The 20687-nt window shown below is 42.0% G+C and overlaps 1 protein-coding gene across 1 annotated transcript in view; it reads left to right on the top strand.

Annotated features, from left to right (window-relative positions):
• The window catches only part of Plcl1 (phospholipase C like 1 (inactive)), a 317598-nt gene that overhangs the window by 173301 nt on the left and 123610 nt on the right, over positions 1-20687 (top strand). The gene's annotated exons all lie outside the window — the stretch shown is intronic.

The following is a 20687-nucleotide window of genomic DNA, read 5'->3' as shown; positions in this document are numbered from 1 at the left end:
AGTAGCCAAGTCTCGGTTTGAACTACATATATGAAGATTTAGATATATTTAGCAACATGATAATTGGTGATCCCTACTCAAAGTCCTGAGGGTCTCTCTTTGTGTGTCTGTGTGTCTCTCTGTGTCTCTGTCTGTCTGTCTGTCTGTCTTGGTAAGTGATGGCCTGCTCTCCTAAATACTGTTTGATTTTCCTTCTGATTGATTTTCGGGAAGATTGTCAATACAGCCATTATTCCTGACAGCTGATTAGTGCTTTAGAGTTTAACCATTCTCCCATTAATATAATCCCCTTCAAATAACAGAATGAAGTTATGAAGTTAGAAGAATTACTCCTATTTTGTTAGATGATGAAAATGTTTGGTTCTGAGTAAGCTGCTTTCCTGAAGCCCTGAGACTTTAAAAGGGAAGGGGGAGAGGGGCTTCTTGTCTTTGCCTCCAGAGCATTGTTGGCATGCCATTTAACCTGATTTCTTTCAGCCAAAGTGTTTGGAAAGATTGATAAAGTACAACATGTCTTTCTTATAAAATAAACACCAAAGAGAAAGCAGAATTTTACATCAGGAAGAAATAAAAAGAGCACCTAAGTTAGAGGCTGCAAAATGCTGACCCTTAGTCTCCCCTGGCCTTAAACATATTTGGATGAGTTCAGACAGTACCTGCCTATAGATATAAAATAATAATAATAATAATACATAGAACTGAGCCTTAGGTAATATCCCGGTGAGGCCCAGTTTCCAGCTGCATTGGAGAAGCATCAGGTATGGAGCTCACGTTCCATGGAGCTCACTATGGCCATGGGCTATAGTGAAACAGCAGCATCTTCTGGAAGCAGGCTGTAGCTTGTGAGTTTCTTCCAGCATATCCCACTCCCTGATGTTCTGTTGCCCAAACACCACTCTAGACACTTTTCTGGCTCCTGGGAGCCTCTGGGTTCCAGACTCCTAGTCTAGACTTGAGCACTAGTTTATGTAATAAGGAAATGAGACTTCAAGTACAGTGTGTGTGTGTGGGGGGTTGGGGGTAGCTTGGCAGTTAGACCTTCCCTGAAACATGGGCTTTTCTTATATGCTAACGCTATGGCCAGATTATTTATCAGTACTGAATAATAAACAAAGAGCAAGGGAATAGAGATTGGTCGAGAGGGGAGCATACATTTAATCAAATGGTTAATGTTCTAGCGAAGGCCTGCTTCATATTTCATACTTGTGCATTACAAGCCAGATTTCAAATATTTTATAACAAGGTTAAAACCAGCTTATTATTGTAGAAAAATGTATTGTATGGAAAATAAAGGTCTCTAGGGTTAACCAAATTTATTCTACCTGAGAAATTGATTGGAAGGTAAATATTTAGAATGAATTTCAGCACCAAGACTAAATCTGTTTTAGAAGGAGGTTATTTCTTTTTAGCATTATCACCAGGCGAAGAATTCTTTCTTTCATTGAAAGCCTCATGTGTGAAAGAGAGGTAATGAGAGATCAATGTGAGCACCTACTGAAAGAATGCAAGGAAGAACAATGGTAAGCTTGGACAGATACCATCTGTCACAAGGGGCAGAGATGAGTGAGTACAGGCAGGTCAAAAAAAATCTCTTCACTGATAAGAAGGGTGTCTGGCACACAAACGGCTGAGAGGAGCCTGGTGTTTGTCACCTGGTTTGTTCCTGAAATGTAATTTTTAGGATAGATTATACAGTTCAACTCAAAAATCACATTCTATTGAGGGAAAAAAAATCTAATCTGAAGGACTTGAAAAAAAAAAACAACTGTAATAAACAGTACATTGTTGAGATTTTTAAATGCTTCTGGAATTTAATGAGAACATCTCTAGATAATTGTGTCGGTTCTTGCTATCATTCGTTCGTTCATTCATTTGATAATTATTTATGGCAGTTTGCCGTGTGTATCAGTTTACTTTCCCCAAAGTAAAAATCATTGCCTTTTTTTTTTCCCCCCTTTTCTGCTTTTGGGTTATTTTCAGCCTTGTTAGGGAGGTAGGAAAGGAAGGGAGGAAGTAGTCTGCACAGCACAGCGTAAGGCTGTGAATCAGCGTTTTTTTTCTGTTTGGGGAAAGAGATCCTTTTCTCAGTGTGAGCTGGAGAAAGGCTTTCTGGGAGATGAGGACTCAGGATTTGGCTAGACTTTGAAGGGCGGGGCATTGGAATGTCACTATGTTTGTTAGTGTTTTTCTGGGGTCTGCTAGAGGTAGCGTAATGACACAATGAGGAGACAAACTGGAAAGCCCATGGGCTTCCTGGCTAGGAGGGAGAGCTGGGCAGGTTGGTGGGTGTTGAGTGGGAAGGGCCTTGCCTCCCATGCCAGAGCATGTGTGTTTCGAAGACGTGAGCTCCATGGCTGAGCAAAAGAACTTGCTGTCAAGACTACGATATACACTCAACACGTGTCTGGGGATAGAGAACTCTCAGTGGAGTTTTTAAAACACCTTTGTAAGTAGCTGAGATATACAGGAACGTTTGCTCAGGAGAGAACCAAAGCTTCCCTGAGCAGAACCCTCTCCCCAGGCTCTCACCTGGGCTCACCCGGGGAGATCCTCCGAAGTGTAACGCAAGCTACACAGCGAACAAAGGGGAGATGTACAGAGGAAGGCCTCTTTTCAGCCCAGGACAGGGGAGGAATACTATGCTGATAATATTGGCTCTAGAATGCCATTTTATTTTTGGTTCCAGAGTGTGCCTGGGGGAAATCCTTACGTGGGATCCTTGTGAAGTCTCTCATGTTGCAGGGCTCTCACTCGTTACCTTTTTGAGCATCAGCGTACTATTTAGGGAGCTACATTAGACTTAAATGACCCACCGGTACTATTTTTACCTGCTCAGGGAGCTGTGCAGACAAGACAGTTAAAAATATGAAAGTAAGATATCAAATGTGGTTTCTGTTATTACTCTTGAAGATATGAGTTTGTGGGTACAGGTTCTGGGTGTGTTCTTCAGCCTGCCTTTCAATGCCGCATAGCACCTGTTTGCATTTCAGGTGTCTAAGTATACATCCAGGACAAAAGGCAAAACAGTGCTCCTAACCTAATGTGGCCAGGAATTCACAACTTATAATAAAGACTTCAGAGCTGGACATGATGACACAGGCTTGAAATCCCAGCATGTTGGAGGCAGAAGCAGGAGGATCAGGGGTTCAAAACCTGACTGTGCTCCATAGGATACATCATGTCAGCTTTGCCTGTGGTGGTCATGTTGCAGAAGCACAGATTTGAGAGCATTGTCCTTGGTGTCCAGTGTATAGGAGCATGTCACGTAGGTAGACCACAAGTCTGGCTGGCTGTTTGATACCTACTTCTCTGCTTGGCTCTGCCATTGGCTTATCATCCTATACATATAGCTCCTGTGAAATGAACACAAACGTCTCAGTGGCTAATGGCCAGCTGAACAGGCAGTTAAATGGTAACATATGTATGGGCACAGGACTGCAGTTTGGGAAGGAAACTTGCAGATACAGGTGTTGCTAGCCACGAACATGATGCCAAGCCTTCTCCTTAGAAGGTGCCTTGTCAGCACATGTAAGCAAACAGGGTGTATTAGATGAGGGGTGGATTGGTACATACTTGCTGGCAGTGAGTGGGTCAGGGAAAGGAAGGGCAGGGGATAAAGAGGAAGAGATGGTATTTTTCTTACTGATTTGGGAGTTTGGGTGCCTATAGGTAGAGTGTGTGGGAGGGTTCTCCTCCAGGCTGTGAAGGGAAGTTAGGAAGGCACTGGTGCTCTGAGTCTAGAGGTGTGGGGTGGATGAAATCACCTAGAACCATGCACAGAAAGATTAGTGGGTCAGGAAATAAGTAAAGAGACACCAAGAAGGAATGCAAAGAGAAGTAAGGAAAGAGGAAGGAGAGAGAGAATCACAGTGGCCTAGAAAGGATGAAAGTTCAGATTAAATGCATCAATGATTGCTGAGGAATATTTCATATGATAAGTAATGAAAAGTGTCAGTTGGATTTGGGAGCTGGAAGGAATCTGGTGACCTGGGTGATGGTTTAGAGGCAGAAAATCAAGTTGAAATGGTAATAATGAATGACTGGGTTATGAAAGCTGCGAGCCGCTTTTAGGAAACACTGTATCTAGATAAGATGGAAGGAAAAAGATTGGAAGAGAACTGAATGGTGGACTAGGGTGAGGCTGTCACTCTACAGGAAGCCATGGAGGAAACATGAATGAATGTAGCTAAATCAGAAATGCCAGTTGTGTAGCCTACTGTCATCATTACCTGGGGTGCCCAACAAGGAAGTCAGAGCACTGACTTCTGTGCCATGGTTCTTTTCTAGAAGCTCAGTGTGCCAGGTAGGCTAGGTGCCAGGTCATGCTTGCATTTTCTCCAACAGCCTACATATGGATTGGTTGTAAATATATGATATCCTGGGAAAGACAAAACTTTGTAGACAGCGAAAGGATCTGTGTACCAGTGTCGAGGTATGGTGCAAGACAGGGAAACGACTGTATGGTACTTTAAATAAATGGAAACATGACCAAACTCACCGAGCTATCAAAAGAACCGTAGACTCCAGTTAATTATAATGTCTCAGTAATGTTTCATCAATATTGATATACATGCATGAAAAATATTTATAATAAACTAGATCATGGGGGGAAGGCATGCATAGGAACTCTGCGCTTAAAGTGCGTTTCTTTTCCTGGAAACTTAAAACTGCTGTGAAAACAAGGTCAAGCCTATTAATGAAGAAATAATAAGGGTCCCTGTAGGTCAGTTATGTGCACAACTTTTGCAGAATCTTCTTGGTGAGCATGTTCCTTTGAGGCTTACATAATACAGTTACAAGAAAGAAAAACAACACTCCTTCCAGAAAGAAACAATCAGCTGAACAAATCGGTAGTTATCAGAATGCAGGCTGTGGTACATCCTGTTTTTCTAGCCCTACTTATTTACTAGTAAAGCAACCCGAACCGCACAGAAAAGGGAGCCTTTAATTGATTCCATGGCTGCATTGAAGTAATTAGAATTGTAAGGGCACCAGAGGAGAGCCCATTCCTGCTGCATAGAGCCGGTGTGTGTGTGTGGGGGGGTGGAGCGTGGTGGTGGTGCAGTGTGGGGTAGGCGTGGGGGTTGGAGTTGTAAGAGACTTTCATGAATGAGGTGAGGAGGTAGGGAGGAGAGAACACAGAGAGAGGCTGCACTTTATTCGGTCACAGAGCTGGGCTCAGTTGTAGAGCATCCTACCCTGGTTTTTGTACTAAGCCAAATGCTGAGCACCCACTCCGCCTGGCTTTGTAGCATTGCTGTGGGGAGAGCAGCACGGAACAGGAGACCCCAGCTCCTCCAAGAATGTCTCCCCTTCTCCCTCGCTACCCTGTGAGCTGCTGGAGGTGTCCCCCACCTCCCCCCTGCAACTCCTTTCCATGTTTTAGGGGAAAGCAGCTGAGTGCTTTCCTGTGACCTTTGGGGTCAGCCCCTTGTCAGCAGAAGTGCCAGGTGATGGCCTTCTCTTCAACCTTCAGCTACACCACCCTCTGGGGGTTGCAAAGGTCATTTGTGAATGGAGCTTGTTCTAGACCCTGGGGGGACCCCAGGGTCACTTCCCAAGAGGGGGTTCTGCACTGTTCACGTGCATGGCCAGATGGCAGTGACGACAGTGCAGCAACCTGGCTCAGTCACTTCTGTGTGTGAAGGGACTACTTGGTTTCTGGTATCTCGTTAGACTGTAACCCAAGCGATGTGTTGCAGGTTTAGAAGGCAGGAAGCTCATGACTTTTGCATTCCATTTCCTAAGCCCTTGGAGTGGGGAGATTGAGAAACAGCAAGAAGAAAGCCTTGAACACCTGTGGCCTGAACACTTCAGGAGCTGCAAGGATGGTCCCCGGCTCCCAAAAGGGTAGTTCCTCTAACTCCATAGTTAATATTGCTCTGAGTAACACTTTTGGACTAAGGATTACTGTCTCATATTGGAATATGAACACTTCCTCGCTGTTCCTTCATGGTGTTTGTGGTAGGCAAGTTGCCAAGAGTTTGAGTTCCTGAGCAAGTGGAAGCAGAAGCAAGGATTTGGTGGCCTGGTTTTGGCAACATTGTGGGGACCGAAACAGAGGGAGGTAGAGTGTGGACTGAAGCCTACAGAAAGGACATTAGGCTTGCTTATTCTTTCCCTCTGGGAGTTTCCTTGTGAGCACTTGAGCAGGAGTGTGCTGTGTGGTGCCTGAGGCTGTCCATGTGCAGGTGTGTTGTGAGGGCTGGTTTAGGAAATTATGGCTGGGAAGAGCCTGGCATAGGATTTACTTTTCTCAACCAGTATCGCTGTTCCTAGACTCACCCTGAGCTCCCCGGAGGAGACTCCCTGCTTTGTTCTGGGTCAGTGTCACCCCCCGACCTGCTTTCAGTACTTTGCAGTTTAGTAAGGACTTGCAAGTGCAGAGATGTGTGCCTTGTTTGGAGTTTTAGAAGGGGGGAAAACCAAAGACTACCTAAAATTAGCTATTTTCTTCTCTTCTTGTTCATGGGCCCAAGTCTGGGAAAGCATCTCTGTCATAGAATTATTTACTTCATTCAAGGACTTCCACATCTGATCCAGTTTTGAGGTCTATGTGGTTGTGGGAGTCCAACTGATCACAATTTGAAAGGGTGAGAGGTGATGGTTTAAACCTTCATTTTACGAATGAGAGACCTGATGTCTGCGGAGACTCATGGGACATGTTCAGGGCCCCAGATCTGGTGAGCTGGATAGCTAGACCCTGAAGCCTTGAAGGGTAAAACATGAGGCCAACTTAGTTCTGATCTCCACAGACTAGTGCTCAGATGGGACTCCGTGACAATAGCCAGTGATTGACTTGGTGAAGCCATTTCACCTTCCAGTGATTTATATTCCCTCCCCCCCCTCACAGTGAGTTTTCCTGGAAATTAATGGGCTTTGAAGACAGAAAGATATTGTTTGAATCCTGAGTTTACTGTTTCCTACTTGTGTAACGAAGTCATAGAGGGATAATAGCCTCCTCATGGTGTGTAGGTAATAAAAGGAGGTGATCTACATAAGGATTGTGGTATTTATTCCCTTAATACACCTGGACTTGGAAGTGTTGCTGTATAATATCTTAGCCAGAGCTGTAGTTTTGTGAAGACAATGGATAAAGAAGGATGAAGGATGCTATCACACTACCAAGTAGGGTGTAGCAGAAGGCAGCCTTTCTTAGCCAGTATCACCTGAAGGATACTCTTCCTAACTTCTCTCTTCCTGGGGTGCTGAGGATGAAACCCAGGTTTTACTTTATGCTAGGGAAAAGCTATACCATTTGCTGTATCTGTAACCCTTAAAAATGTCTATTTTGAGCTTATTAATTTTCCTAGCCTTGCCATTAAATTACTCTGTAGCTCAAGCTGGCTCCCATCCCATGATCCTCCTGTCTCAGTTTTCTGAGTACCTGAGATTGCAGGCAGATGACCCCAGGCTCAGCAAATTCTCTCGACTTCCTACACCACAGTTTCTCCTGTTCAGGAGTTTCTTAGGAATGGAATTCCACACACTGTTCTCTTCAGTTTTGCCTTCTCTGATCTTCATTACGCTTGACATGTTGGTCCTTTTTGTTTCATACAGTTGTATTTCATTCACTATCATGAAAAAACATTTTTTTGTTGTATGAATATTCCAAAAATTTTATGTATTTATTTTTTTCAGCTGATCGGCATATGGGTTGTTCTGCATTTTGAGGTTTGTGGGTAATGCTGCAATGAACATTCTTTTTTAAAAATATGTATTTTTTTTTTATTTGTGTGTGTATGTGGGAGTGTGTGTGTACCATAGCTTGAGTCACTCATAGGAAACCCATGGGAGTGAGTTCTCTTCTCCCACCATGTGGGCTTCAGGGACTCAGTCATCAGCAAGCATCTTACCCATTGAGCCATCTTATTGGCCCATTTAGCGTGCATATACCTGTCTTTTGAGAACACACACACACACACACACACACACACACACACACACCTTATAGAACATATGCTGGGTGACAGGATAGTTACACATGTGATTGACATTAATAGATACTGACAAATAACTTTCCAGTGATTATAAGTAATTTCTGCAAATAGATACCTGTTAGCATCTATAAAATTTTGTATGTCCAACGTAGGGTTATACAGAAAGAGGGCTTGAGTCATGTGAAAAGTGGGTTTTTTGTTTGTTTGTTTTTGTTTTTTTCTGGGTTGATGTGCTGCTTGAGTTATGTTTGTAGATAACATGAAACACAGTCTCGTAGGGAGAAGGCTGTTGTTATGAAGAGACATATGCACGTGAATTTAGAGAAATCTGAAGTGTGTGGCTTTAATAACACCAGACAGTTGTAGAGGTGCTGCACTCAGACATGGTGAGTGTTGCGCTAGGCATGGTTCTAACATCCCATGGGGCAGCTCTCTCCACTGAGTCTCCGTTCAGGTACCATAAGTGCTAGTAGTAACCCCCAGGCTGACGGAACATCTGTCTGGTTGGCCGCTTTCCACCACCTGCTGTGCTAAGCCTTTCCATCATCACCCTGTTGATCAGGAGCATTTATTTTTTTTCAATTGCTTGTCAGAACTTCAGCCTTCTGTCTGGCCTATGTACAGTTTCTAGGTTGAACCCCCTGCTACCTTTCGTTCTTACGGAGCATACGAAGATGACTGGAGTGAGCCACTCTCTAAATTCCGTGTTAGGGCCAGTGACACAGACGAGTAGGTAAAAGTGATTGCTGCCAGGACTACCAGCTTGAGTGTGACATTCGGGATGCAAGTTGTCCTATGATCTGTACCATGGCATGGCCATGGACACACTTACACTCAAGTGTAGAAAAGTTATATGTTAAATGAAGTACATAGAACCATAATAAGAAAGTCAAAAGAAAAGTTTAAGAACCATAATTTTGATTTAATATTGTGAGTTCTCTAGAGTAACAGAACTTATAGAATGACTCTTTTGAGATCTATCCATTTATCTGTCTATCTATCTATCTATCTATCTATCTATCTATCTATCTATCTATCAGATTTATTAGAATGACGTACAGGCTGTGGTCCAGCTAATAAAACGATGGTTGGCTAAGAATGAAAATCTGAGAATCCAATAATTGCTCAGTCCACAAGGCTGGATGGCTCAGCTAGTCTTCAGTAGGCTCTAATGCTATTGAAGGAATAGACTTGCTAGTGAGAAAAAGAGCAAAATCTTCCTCCTCCTGTGATCTTACATAGGCTTCTAGCAGAAGAAAGGCATGGCCCAGATTAGATAGAGATGGGTTTTCCCAGCTCCAAGGATCTGGATTAGAGGTTTGTCTTCCTGCCTCAAAGATCAGGATTAGAAGTAGCTCTTCCCACTTCAAATTAAGCAACAATCTATCACAGGTATGCCACTCTATTTTTCCGTTCTAGTTAATTCAGGATGGTGATAAACTCACAACAAAGAATAGCTATCACAGTAGTCCTCCACTAGGGCTGCTTATAAGTGGTTTTATGATTCACTGTATGTTAACGAAATAGCACAGCTTGGCATTTTGTGCTTAGTTCATATGTTAGACAAAGACGGAATCCTCTGCAGGAAGCCAGAGAGTCAGGTCCAAACAGTTTTGCCCTCATGAGCAAGTTTGCAGAGAAGAAAGGTGTGACTTAGGGAGATGGCACCGTGCTCTCTTGAGTCCCATCAAGCGTAAGAAAGACTTGCTCCCCATAGATCACATCTGGGAGTTATTTACTGGAACCTTTTTATATGGCCAACAGATTTAGTTGTAATTTGAGAAGTAATAACCAAAAACTTATATTCTTGATTCTGGCTTTTAGATCTTTAACTTGAAGCAGAGAATGTTGATATTTCAACTCACCCATTTCCTAGTATTACAATTTCCCCTGGGTACTTATTTGGCCCAGTAAATTATGCTCAGTAAATTAGGCTCAGTGTTTTTAGTTAATGCCTACTCTGCTATCATCTCAGTGGTTGATAAAAGACTACATGGCTTATGAGAGAGAACATAGGCTTTCTGAAACTATCTTTTTGGGTGTATTTTCTCTCTTATACGAATATTTCCATAAAAACTCCACTGCAGAAAGCAGGGAGGCATAAAGATCGTAAGGGCCAGGTGCAGTGGAGGACTGCTGAAAAACTGTTTTCTAAATATGACCAGAGTTTACTGCACACATGAACTCATTGCACGGCACAAGACCTACACAAGATCAATCTAGCCAAAATTCTAGCATGAATCAGGGACAAGGTTAGAAAGCATCACCTCTGGCTGAATGGCTACTGACAATTGATGGCTGACAGGAAAGGGATAGTTGAGTTTTGTTTGATTGTTTGTTTGTTTTGTAATAGAACAGTCAGTGAAGAGTAACCAACTAGAATAGATGCTTCAATGGTCATATAGATGTTGCTACTAGTACTTGTGGTATCTGATTGCTCAATATAGATCTAGATGAAATAGATGGTCACCCTAGGGTATCAGAACCAAGCCTAAGAGCAGAGCACACCCTCAAAAGCCACCGTAGGTACTCATGTTCTAGTGGATGGTCTGTGCCCATGCACATACGACGCAGCACTGACTGGACTCAGCAGGCTTATGAAACAGTATATGAAGCTGGGAGGAAAAAGTAACATGAGGATATGGGAGAAGACGGGGAGGAAGAATGGGTGGGATTTGATTAAAACACATTACTATTCATGTATCAAGTTTCAAACAATAAAGACATACCTGAAATGGAGATGGAGCTGTTTCAAAGTGTTGTAGTTGGAGGAGTTTCAGTTCCTGATGGCTTGAGGTTGTTCTTCAAAACCTTCCCTCACCTCAGGCACAGAACTGAGGATCCTAATTAGAGAATCCATTAAAAATAGCTTAAACTGGTCTGTGGTTTAATTTATACATGTGATGCTTTTCTGAAGGTGAAGTGATTAATATTAGCCAGTGCATTTATAAGACAATGAGTTCATGTTCTAATAAATTAATCAACTTCCAGAATAATTAAAAGCTTGTACTAAGTTGTCTCTTCACTGCTGTATTACTGTAAGTTAAAATGAACCTTAAGCACTATGTAGGGCTTCAGTGTAACATATTTAACATTAAAAAAATCTGGAATCTGTTCTTATTTCTATAAATGTTCTGCTTGGTAGCTAGCCTTTTGTGGAAATTCAGTAGATTTTAAACATTTGGTCTATTCAAATTACTCTTTTTTTTTGTTTTCAAGAAAGATTGAGAAAAGTTAAAGGGAAATTTAGAAATTAGTCATTCTGTTCTTCGATGGCTCAGTTCACAAACACTAGTGCTGGGAACACTTGGCTGATTAAAATGTTCTGAATGAATTTGCCATATGAGGACAATCTTTGGATGAATGTCTTTCGTCGTCCCACTGCTATTACTTAGGCTTGCTTCCAATATCAATTCACAAGAAGCCGTGGCTAGCTTAGTTATAGATCGTGCGTTCAAGTTACATCCATGACGTTTATGTTTCAAGAACCTTTGTAGTCTTGAAAGAAATACCAGTTGACTCATCGGTATTATGTGTTAAGTCTCCGGTGGTCATGCTGATGAGTGATGAATGCCAAAGTGGCATGACTGCTGTGAGAGCCTTTTCCTGCCATGTGTTGTGAATGAAAACGCCCAAGAAGCATCTTGGTCTGCAGAGACTGACTGATTAGAATCTCACTTCTGTGCAGAGATTGGGATGTTAGAGGTCCAGAGGCTAATTATCTTATGTGGGCAAGCTTCAGCCCTGAGCATAGCCACGCCTTTCCTGGTGGTATGTCGGAACTAACAACCTGTGACTGACTAGTAAATTAAAAACCTTTAGAATCTATTGACTTTCACCAACCCAAAAGCTAAGAATGCCATCAAATAACATCATAGACCTACAGAAAAGCTTCCTCCATCTTGCTGTAACAACCTCCCTGATGTGCCAATCAATGCACTTTAAACTTAGATGATTTATAACTCTGTTATATGAAACTACAGAACTCCATGAAACCGCTTCCATATTGGAACATGAATTGAAATCTATGTTCCTGGATCGTGGTCACTCAAAATGGCCCTAGGATATGCTATCTCTTATTCCCTTAAGATGACAGTCGTGGTTTTCCCACTGACAGTATTTCAGTATTTAGTCTTAGGTACTAGACAAAATAGATCCTTTAAAATATTTTGGTCTCATGTGTAAACATGTTAACATACAGTCTCATGGAACAGGTTATACCCTGAATCCTTTTTTACAAGAGGTTTCTTGAATGAGAAAAAATTTGCCATGTTAGACAGATTATTTCAAATTAAAGTTCTGCTTCCAATTTCAAATTCTTAAAAAGGTCCAACAGCCAATGAACATAAAAGCTCTTATTGCTAATTTAGCTGCTACTGCAGAACACAAAAAGAAATCATGAGGCCATTAACACATCTAGAAATAGCCACTTCCTAGCTTTCAGTTCTTAAGATAGCTCAGTGAAAAGAAAATTTTCATTTAATGCAAGGAGGGAGGTAAATTTTCAGATGATTTAAAAAAAAACCTAACTTTCATTCTTTCCTTCCCCCACCCCTCCTGCTCTTATTTCCACTCTTCATGGTCCCATTGGATGCCAAAATACCCAAATGTCCAAGCTCCTTTTGTAGAATGGCATAGTATTTTATACAGCCTTGCATATCCTCCCACATACACTCTGAACCATGTATATTATTTCTGATATAAGGTATAGTTAAGTAGCTGCTATTCCATATGTATGGGGCATAATAACAGAAGGTTGCAAGTATCCAGTGCAGTATCTTCCCAAATGTTGTTGGGCTCTTGATATGAGACTTGTAGATATAGCGGACTGACTATATTTAAAAACTGGGAAGAAAAATTTTTGGCTTCTAGACCAAGTGACAGATGTGGGTTGCCTTTAAGCCTGGAGCTGGTTACCTGGCCAAAGAGGAAGAGGAAAAGAATGCAGGCAAGTCCCCTGAGGAGAAGTCAGGACTGGTGGCTGGCACTCTGAGGCCTGGAGATTAACCTCCATACTGGTGATTCCAGAGATGGGAGAGGATTGAGGGACTTCCAACTGGACAAATTACCCATTTCTTCATTTCAGTTTGTTTTTTGTTTAGTAATCCCTTCTCCCCCCCCCTCTCTCTCTCTCTCTCTCTCTCTCTCTCTGTGTGTGTGTGTGTGTGTGTGTGTGTGATAGATGGTTGGAATGGAGAGCTGATCGAGGCAGTTGGGCCAGCAGTTGAGGATTTCTGGGTGGCTAGAAAATAACATTTTAAACTAAGGGAAAAGGAAGGTAGTGTAATAATTTCTCCTTGTTAAAGGAAGAAACAGGTTACTGGAGTGGTTAAAAGTGGGGTGAGCTATCCAATGACAGAAAGAAAATGAAGCCTGTAATACTTAGATTTAGAAATTGCCATGATTGTTCAGAGTAATATAGCATTGATTTTCTGAAGTGGGCAGTTCTTTCCCCCGTTCATGTCAGGGGATTATATGTACATGTGGTACATACGTGCTGGCATGCAGAAAACAAAGTCAGTTTTGGTTTACTAGAGCTAAGTTGCCAGGTAGGAAAACCTCAAGTTGTTTAAACTGAATGTCAAATAAATAATGTCTCTGTATGTGTGCACATGTGTGCACCCTAAGTGCTTTAAAAGAGAAATTCCTTCCAAGAGCTTGGAGGTGAGTTGCTTCACATCTCTGTTTCTAACAGAGTGCATGCAATTCTACATCTCACCCGCCTGTAAGTGTAAGATGTAAAGAATCCCGACGTTGCAGAGCAGATCTCTAGACCGTTTCATCTCGCAATACTTAAACTATTAAACAGCTCCGGCGTTCCTCCTCACCGCAGGTCCTGGCAATGATGGTTTAGGACATAAGGGCAACGACAGACAAGTGGGAGCTTATGAATCGAAAGCTTCTGTTCACCAAAGGAAATAATTTATCAAGTGAAGAGACAGTCTGTAGAATGGGAGATAATTTTTGCTGGTTATACATCTGGCAGAGGGTTAATAGCCAAGATATACAAAAGTTCAAAAAAAAAAAAACCTAAACAAAGATAGAAATAACACAGCAAAAAATAGGCTAAAGACCTGAACAGAGAGCTTTCAGAAGAAGAAACACAAATGCCCAAGAAATATATGTATATGTCTTAAATGCTCAACAGTCTTAGCCATGGGAGTGGAGAATGAAAATTGCAACTATATTCACACCACAGAATGTCTGCCATCAAGAAAACAAATGAGAGCAAACAATGCTGAGGACATGGAGGAAGAGGAGCCCTTATTCACAGCTGATGGGAGTGTAAATAGTGCAGCCACTGCGGAAGTGGGGGAGCTCCCCCACTACAACCTAAAAGTAGATCATCTACGTGACCTAGTGATACCACTCCGGGCATGTGTCCAAAGGACTCTATTTTCCACCACTGAGATGCTTGCACATCCATGCTGGTTGCTCCCCTAGTCACAATATCAAAGATAGGGAATCATCCTCGATGTTCATCATTGATGAACAGATAGTGAAAATGTGACACATGTATATGATGGAATTTTATTCCATTGAAAATAAAACAAAATCATGAAAATGTCAGGAGAATGTATGGAACCAGAAAATACATCAGCTGGAGTAGCTTAGGTTCAGAAAGAAACAATGTTATGTTCATTCTCAAACAACTTACACTGGAGCAAGTGTGTGGAGAGCCCAGGAAACTAAAAGAGGGGGTTGTGTGAACTTCTTTTTTTTAAGGAATTTTTTTAAAATTTTATTTATTTATTTTTTTTGGTGAAACTTGATTTTATTTTTTATTTTTTTAAAATTTTTTATTAATTACACTTTATTCATTTTGTATCCCCCCATAAGCCCCTCCCTCCTCCCCTCCTGATCCCACCCTCCCTCCCCTTTCTGCATGCATGCCACTCCCCAAGTCCACTGATAGGGGAGGTTCTCCTCTTCTTTCTGATCTTAGTCTATCAGTTCTCATCAAAAGTGGCTGCATTGTCCTCTTCTGTGGCCTGGTAAGGCTGCTCCCCCCTCAGGGGGAGATGATCAAAGAGCAGGCCAATCAGATTATGTCAGAGGCAGTCCCTCTTCCCATTACTAGGTAACCCACTTGGACACTGACCTGCCATGGGCTACACCTGTGCAGGGGTTCTAGGTTATCTCCATGAATAGTCCTTGGTTGGAGTATGAGTCTCTGGGAAGTTCCCTGTGTTCAAATTATCTTGTTCTGTTGCTCTCCTTGTGGAGTTCCTGTCCCCTCCAGCTCTTACTATTTCCCACTTCTTACATAAAATTGTCTGAACTTCTTAAAAGTCAGCTGGAATATATGCTAGTGATCACTAGAGGCAGAAAATGGAAACTCAAACATGGAAGTATTAAGTTCTAGTGTTTTACAGACTAGGGAGGGTACTATACATCAGAATAAACTATTTAACATTAATAATTATTTAATAAATAGAGAGGAGTCTGAAGACTGCAAGCCCAAAGCAATGATAGGGTGATGAAAATGTTGGTTACCCGGCTTTGAACCGTAGAAGCTGGGGTTATGGGAGTGTTGTGTTTGTGGATTGCTTTGAGCGTTGAAGGCATTTTGTGCACACTGCTTCTATGATCCATGAGTATAGCATGCTTTTTCACTTGCTCACATTTTCTCTTATTTGCTTTAGAATTTCTTTTTAGTGTCCGGTGTACAAATATTTCACTCCCCCTATTCCCCGCCAGCTTAAGTTTATTCCTATGTATTTCGTCCTTTTAAATGATATTCTAACTGAGATGATTTATTTTTATTTCTGGGTTATCTTAGTACACAAAAAACTCTAGGGAATTTTGATTCTAGTTTAATAGCCCGTGATATTGCTAAATATATTTGTCTAACCAGTTATTTAGTGTTTTCTATTCATTAGATCTGCCATTATGAACAGAGATAGTTTTACTTCTTTTTTAATACGTAGTAGATTTTATTTCTTTTTCTTGTCTAAGTGCTCTGGGTAGAACTTCCACTGTGTTGGATAGTAGCAGAGAGAGTGGGTGTTCCTCTCTGCGTCCTGATCTTAGAGGAAAAGCTGCCAGTCTTACTTTGTTGAGTTATGTTAACAAAAGCCTTTTAATATACAGAGTTTCCTATGTCTGGGAGTTTATAGTTCATTGTCCTTAGATATAGAGTGAATCTCTTGTAGATAGCATATATTTGGATCTTGTTTTTTAATTAATGTTTCAGTAATCCATTAATAATCTTTAACCTGTCTTTATTTAAGGCAGTTACAAAGATGGAGGGAAATTCCTTTTGCCTGTCATTCTTTTCAGTCTGCCTACAAATTTTGTTTTGAGGCATTTGTTTTCCATTGTGACCCATTACTTTTCTTGAGGAGGCATTTTTGGCTCCCTTATACTTTTTCTTTTATGTATATTCTATAAGTGTTTTATTGAAACTTTATTAGATATTAAATAACAACTATAAAACTGTCATAATAATTTAAAACTTGGAACAACTATGATAACATGTACAAACTGTCCCTCGACATCTCTGTTCCCTCTACATTACGTAACGGGCTGCACAAATGAACTCCTTTTACATCATACAGTTATAATTAGTTTTCACGTTTGCGTTTTTGTAATGGGCTTTGATATGTCTGGCTTGCTGCTTGCCTGGGGTACAAGCACCCTGTAACTGGCTTCTGGATTTCTCAGTGAAGGATTACCCGGTTTGTTTGGGAAGGAGACTGAGTTTTCTCTTACTGAGGACCATGCTATGACAGGAAGTTCTGCGACTTAACATGGCTGTCACTGTCTTATGATTGTGAACACTTCTTTCTCTCTCTCATGGCTTCTTTCTCTCTCATGGTTCACTTTGTCGATGAATCCCCTCAACTGACTTCTAGGATTTGCTTTTGGGGCAAAATTTCCCCCATGGCTCTAACCAAGTCTTATCCATGTAGTGTGCTGACTAGTGCTGTGCTGGAGATTGGCTTCCTATGTTAGTCAGCCACGGCTAAACTCAAACTCCGGACTTTCGCTGGGAAAATCTGGGAAAGCCTTCTGCAGGTGGTCCGCAGGTTAAAGCAAACATGAGTGGTGATTAGACCTACAGATGAATAGGTAGAGAAGCTGTGAGAACATATGTGAAATGCATCATTGTTCAGTAGCAGTGAGCCAGCACAGCTGGGTGTGAGGCTCGCAGAGGGCCTACCTTACCATTTCTACAGAGCTGGAGCAAATGAAAACAGTATTTCACATGAACACCAAACTTCTTTCCCGTGTGCCCATGTGGGAATTGGAATGGCAGATCATTACTTTTTAGCATACCCAGTTCTCACTTCTCTTCAGATCTTTGTGTTATATGTGGGCAGATGAGCCTGTGAGAGCCTAATGCAGCTGACCCTGCTTTTCTCCTGACTATAGCATTTGCCTCTCACTCTTCTTCCCTGTTTCAGTCCGTCCCCACTCTCAAGTTAAACTAGTTAAAGGAGTGTAGAATCTTCCTGGAAACACACCTCAGCACATTCTTCACAGGGACAATTTGTTAGCCCTTTTATTTCTGGGAAAGCAGTATCGCAGGCTGCACCTGAGGACAAGCTCTGGCTTACTGAAGCACTCTCTAGCTTAGGCAGGCCAGTTTCAGTTTGAAAGAAAGGAGACATAAGTTTCAAATGCATGGGCCTTCTTAGGGTATAACTATAGTAGTATATTAGTTAAGACCTTAATTCCAAAGGAGGACACCAGTGAACATGCCACTTGTATAGTGGAAAAGCCCACGGGGCCTCAACCCTACACATGGAACTATAAGCAAATAGGTAAAGCTGGGACTGGTGGGTGGGCCTCCCCAAGGTTGTCCAGCGCCAAATGGTCAGTCCTGAAAACATCCATACAAATAATATTATATAAACCCAGCAGGTTATACTTAGGAATATACATAGTATATAACATCACGTATCATATATATGTAAAATGTGTGTGTATAAATACATACATACATGTGATAGATAGTAGTTGATGAAAATGAAGCCTTGAATTTGAAGGAGAGCAGGGAGGGGTGTATGTGAAAGGTTTGGAGGGAGGAAGGGAAGGGGGAAATGTCATAACTAAAATATAATCTCAAAGATAAACAACAAGAGGAGATCAGTTCTGTTTCCAGTGCCAGGTTGCCTAAGTTCAAGTACAGAGGTCTCTGTTTGCCCTCTATGTGCCCTCCTTGGTCAAGTTCCTCCTGTAACCCTCATTTTTCTCTTCTATGCAGTGGGCGCAGTGGTAGGAGCTTTGTTTACAGATCCATGCCCTGGTCCTTGTGAAGGAATGAACAGCTTGGTTCTTGATCGTTTTGTCATTGGTGCATTTGTTGTTGATGTTGTTCTTTTACTCTAACAATGTGGGGCATTTTTTTTTTTTTCTGAGTGGTAGTTGATTCTGGGTGTGCAATGGAGAATCCGTGTAGCGTCTGCAAGGAATGCCTAAGCAAGTCTTACTTTTCTTCCAAGTGCAAAATCTGTTGGAAATGAACAATGCATGGCTTAGATGGCTTCGTTCAAATGTACCATTAGGCTCACCTTTGTAAACAATCCACTTACTACAAACAGCGACCTACGCCAGTTATTCCGAGGTCCCTGATCTCCGTGGGGTGAACAGAGATGTTTTTCTGGTCTGTTTAGAAATCTTGGGAGGGTAAGTGGTTCCAGTTTTCCCTCATCCTCTCAGCAAGTTTGGAGCCTTGAGCGTGTCATACCCAGGAAAGTTATCCTTGTTGCTTTCTCTGATATGGTCTCTGAACCAATTTATCCAAATTCTTCCAAACTTACTGCCTGCTTTACCCCGGTTGCACACATGCTCAGAGGTTCAGAGGAAAATGAAAGGTGGAACTCTCTGATTCTCATCCCACTAAAAATAAACCGATTTTCTTTTAGTTCATTTAATCTGCAGCTTTGGCTTTGAGGGATTATGGCCCTCTCCCTCTTTTTCTCTCCCTCTCCCTCTTCTCCCTCCCCATCACTTTTTTCAATTGTATTGTTCATTAACACAGAGAAGGTAAATGCAATTCTAAATTCATGTGAGGTGTCATTGGGAGGTTTGTTATGAGAACAGATAAAGAAGTCACCTGCTCCTTGCTGACTCCCCACACCATCTCTTAAGCACTGCTTTCTCAGCTTCTTCACAATGTAAAATACTTGCTTGAACAATCAGAAAGCAGGTTATTTTGTCCTAAATCTAGTCAGTTTATAATAAATATTATTGGCTCTGGTTATTTGTCACTTAATGGCTGTTAAGCTAATGACTGTTAGAAAAACATGTCTTGACTATGTTTCTGGGCACAGCAACTCTTCATTTCATAGACATTTGTAAACTGGATCGTGTGTGCTGCTTTGAATACAAATGGTGAGCTAGAACTGCTTATGTCTAACGGGAGAGATGGTCGGTTCCAAACTGGCAAGGGAGTAAAAGCATGTTTACTCAGGGTAAGGCAAGGAGGGCAGCTCTGGGGGTGACAATCATGGTCATCACTTACCAGTGTGCTGGCTCTTGTGCCTGTTGCACAAGCTGTTATTTGTGTTCAAAATGCTGAAGCTCTAACTTGAGTACATCTGAAAGTGCTTTTTATAGTAGTGATATGTAGAATGATGTGTGTGTGTGCATGTGTGTGTGTGTGTGTGTGTGTGTGTGTGTGTGCAAATGTATATGGATTTTCACTAAGGCTAAGCTCATTTACAATCCCATGATAATATTTTTTTTTAAATCATGATGAATTGTAAGCAATAAAGAACCCCCTCCTTTGGTAAATGTGTTATAGTTTGACTTGCAGATTTCTAAAGTATTCACAAATGCTGATGTGTCTTAGATCATGTGAAATAGTGACTCTGATGCCTGTTCAGGGGGGAGGCAGATGCTGATGAGCGACAGAGGAGCAGTCCTGGCTGGCAGCGGTGCCTTTGAAGATCTGGCTGATCAATGGAGTCTTTCATTTCCAGGGCAAGGTGGTTAACAGCCAGTTAATAGGAGAGCAGGCCGAGTAGAAGATCCTTAGACTCAGCCGCGGTGCGCTGTTCACAGAAAGCAAACTGCTTTTGTGTGAGAAAACGATTTTCTTCCAACTTGAAAGCAAGGACAGCGAGCCACCTCTGACACTCTGCCTTTGGTCCCATGTGGCCTCTGCTCTTCTAAGAAGGCCATTTGCCAGCCACCATGTTTTGGGCAGCTGTACAGAGCCTGCAGCCTTGGCCTCAAAGGGATGCCTTGTGGTAGTTCTGAATTCAAATATCGGCTGGGACTGCTTGGCCAGAGTGAGTTAGTTCAATAGACATGATTCCTTTACCCGGATTCCTTTACTCTGAAATCAGCCCCTCCTGCAGAGCTGTATGCAGATAACAAGACAGCCACATTGCCTAGTGTATAGAGCCGGGGCTTGGCAGGTGGCTCTGCAGACTCAACTCTGAAAGCACCAGTGTTTACAAAGCTCAGGGCCAGGCCTTTGGTGGTTTCTTTTGAAAGTCTCATTTCTCCAGGCTTTGGTGAAAGTCTTGACATCAAGACACATTTCACAGGGCTGTTTCTGTACCCCATTTCACTCTGCCGAACCTCAACTTTTCTACACTTTCAATGTTCCTTAAAATTAGGAGCCCTAGAGGATGTTTTTATACTGGCAGCTCAAGCAGCAGCACCTATTTAGTGCAGGCTCGAACACACTGCAAACTCATCCCATCAAGACCCAGGAGGGCCAGGTGAACTCAGCCCATCAGGGCCAGGTGAACTCAGCCCATCAGGGCCAGGTGAACTCAGCCCATC

The sequence above is a fragment of the Psammomys obesus genome, unplaced genomic scaffold (assembly GCF_907164565.1).
Source record: "Psammomys obesus unplaced genomic scaffold, mPsaObe1.curated_primary_1811, whole genome shotgun sequence".
NCBI lineage: Eukaryota > Metazoa > Chordata > Mammalia > Rodentia > Muridae > Psammomys > Psammomys obesus.
The sequence above is the reverse complement of the archived record's forward strand: the minus strand, read 5'-3'. Positions and strand labels throughout refer to the sequence as shown.